This window comes from Prosopis cineraria, unplaced genomic scaffold (assembly GCF_029017545.1).
Source record: "Prosopis cineraria cultivar Desert tree isolate PC_DT_omini unplaced genomic scaffold, ASM2901754v1 PC7, whole genome shotgun sequence".
NCBI classification, from domain to species: domain Eukaryota; kingdom Viridiplantae; phylum Streptophyta; class Magnoliopsida; order Fabales; family Fabaceae; genus Prosopis; species Prosopis cineraria.
In genome coordinates this window covers 24,481,603-24,484,790 of record NW_026555338.1, presented here as the reverse complement: position 1 = coordinate 24,484,790, position 3,188 = coordinate 24,481,603, and the positions used below count along the sequence as shown (strand labels likewise).

Sequence of the window (3,188 nt, the reverse complement as noted above, 5' to 3'; positions counted from 1 at the left end):
TAACAGTTAGGTTCCTGACAAAAATTTAAAAAAAAATAAGTTACAAATATTTATTTAAACAGTTGAAAACAGAAATTTGAATTGAAAATTGAGAGTTATATTTATAATTTAAATGTTTTATTCTTCATTAGAATTCTTGAATTTGTAATTTTTGAATCCAGTATTTATAACTGTTTTTATAGAAAGTTTTATAAGGGACTTAACTATAAGAAATTCTTTATTTTGAGGCTTTAATGTCATTCTCCCAAAAAAACCTTCCCATTTCTATATTGGCTTTATAAAAATAGGATTAGTTTGCAAATATGTTTGTAGCAATAAAGTCAGTGTTTAAGTGAAAGGTAAGTAAATAAATGTGTTGATTGACTTACTCATCATATACTAAACAATAATTTAGACACTAGGATTTTTTTAATCCATCCTTAAGATGTAGAAGCACTATTTTCTCTGATATGAACTAATTAATTTACTACATGATTTTTTTATGGCCTTATATTAAAAAAATATTAACGTGAGAGGTAAAACATTTTTTTCCTGGAGACAACCCAGCTAATTTGACAACTTGCAGCAAAAATGTCAGTACATTTATAACTTCCATGTGGCTTCCTCAGTTTGCGTCAAATATTTAAGCACAAAGTTGGACGAACTAAACTCCAATATTCATTCAGCATTGCTTTTCATTCCATTTTTTTATCCTATTTGATCAATAAAGAAAGTAGAGAGTACTTCAATAATTGAAGTATAACGAATAGAGTACCTCATCACGTTCTCTCAACGAATAAATCATACACTAAAATATTTCAAAATACTTATTTTTGGCTATTAAATCATGCTGAAGACAACAATTTGGAGTAACAACAATAGCAACCAGGAAGAGCACCGACTTCTCATCTTCAAACCCATCTCTACAGATTTATCCTCCGATCACTTGGAACATCAAAAGCTAAGTATGCATCGTTCTCTTGTTTAATCGTTATAAGGCTTTTATAAAAAATTAGCCTGTTATGGTCTTTGTGTTTTGGTTTTGAAAAACAATAATATATATATATATATATATATCTCCCAAGCTTTATGATCAATCGCTTCTTTGTTTAGCTAATGTAACAGCTGCTTTCCTTCTGAATCAAAATTGATATATAGATGGAAGACAAGGAGATCATGATAGAAATAAGAGCAATGGCAGAGACAAGCGAAGATGGTCTCTTGTCGCCTTTCTGTTGTATCTACAGGGTGCCCCCAATGATTCGTCTTCTAAAAGAGGAAGCTTACACTCCAAAGGTTGTGTCCGTTGGTCCTTTCCATTATGGTGATGTGAGGCTACAAGACATGGAAAGGCACAAACGAATAATGTTCAAAAGATTTGCAGGGAGTGCCAAGACAGGCTTGGATACTTTGGTCAACTTTGTAAAGCAGTCAGAGCCCAAGGTTCGTGCTTCTTATTCAGAGAGCATCAAACATAGCAAGAAGGATCTTGTGAAATTGATATTAGTGGACGCTGCTTTTATCATTGAACTCTTTAGGATGTTCTATAGAGGTGGTTACGAGGTAAACAAAGATGCTAAGCTATCACAATCTTGGTTGAGGGATGCTATAGTTGATGATCTGCTTTTGCTTGAGAATCAACTTCCATTCTTTGTTATTGAAGAGTTATTCGATGTAGCATTTCCTCTTGATCTTAGAGGTGATATCCCTTCATTTCTTGAGCTTACATATTCCTACTTTATCTATTATAACATTCAAAGCTTAGATCCTAGTCCTGATATTAGCATAAAGCACTTCACAGATCTTCTTAGATTCTTTTACTTACCAAGAGGAACAATACCAAGGAGGAAATCATTCAAAGGGGATGGGTCTGATATTCTTCTATACAGCGCAAATGAGTTACAAGAGGCAGGAGTAAAGTTGAAGGCAAGCACAAGCAAATGCTTACTAGATTTGAAATTTTCAGGGTCCATTTTGAGATCCCACAGATTTATATTGAAGATGTCACTGAAACTTTGTTTCGTAATATGATAGCTTTAGAACGGTGCCATTATCCTTATGAATCTTATATCATTGACTACGCCTTTGTATTGGATGGCCTGATCAACAATGATAAAGATGTGGATGCTCTCATTCGTGAAAAGATTATCCACAATTGGTTAGGTGACACCAATGAGGTTGCTACATTATTTAATGGTCTTGGGAGAAATATAAATCAATGGAATTTCAGTGTTGAATACCTTGACATTTGCATAAGGTTGAATAGCTTTTATCAAGATCCTTGGCACAAGAAGAAAGCAACTTTAAAACATGACTACTTCAAGACACCTTGGCAAACAGTAGCTTCTATTGCTGGAATCATACTTCTCATTCTTACCTTTATTCAAACCATATTTCTATCCTCCAAGTTGTACTATAGCTATATATAGATTTGAAGCTTTGTACATTTTAGTGTTGTGTGTCCTTTAAATTTATGTTTCCTTGCTAAGTTTATTCAACCTTTCTACAGCACCATTTTTAACCATATAATAATAATAATAATTGTAATCCTTATTCTTCCCTTTCTCTATGTGGCAGCTGCATATACAACAGCATAAGTTTGAATCTTTTTTTTAATATTATTTCTTATAAATCCTTTGAAGTTTTTTTTTTGGGGTAAAGATATGTAATTTTTTATATCAATGATAAGTATAATAAAATAAACTCTCATATCATATAATATATGTGTGTGTGTGTATATATGTATAGTGGGAAAGCTTATTTAGTACAAAAATGAGAATCAAAAGTGAAAATTTTATGACACAAAATAAATGGCGGAGCCCATTTTCAGCAAGGATATGATTTCAGTATCAATCTGGACCCTATAGATCAAATATTAATGATCCAGATTTAATAATAATTATTTTTATGTTTTTAGTAAATTTTGTTTAGTATATGTGGAATAAAAATACAGTAAAAGATTATGATTTTTTCTAATGTTGGCCAGCTTATTTATAAGTGGAGATTAATTAGTAAACTCAACTTTTCAAAAAATGAAATTCTTATTCTAATTATTAAGAATAAGCGAATTTTACGCGAGAGTATCCCTAGGGAAGGTTGGGTACACGATAGCTCTTAATCATTTAAATAAAACTAAAGTATATATTTAATTTTTTAATTTTATATAAATTTTTATTTTGGTCTTTTAATTTTATAAAGTATATATCTTC

At 31.1% G+C, this 3,188-nt stretch overlaps 1 pseudogene; it reads left to right on the top strand.

Annotated features, from left to right (window-relative positions):
- Positions 1 to 752: 752 nt before the first annotated feature.
- Positions 753 to 2,423, top strand: LOC129315525 (UPF0481 protein At3g47200-like; annotated as a pseudogene).
- The last annotated feature ends 765 nt before the right edge of the window (positions 2,424 to 3,188 follow it).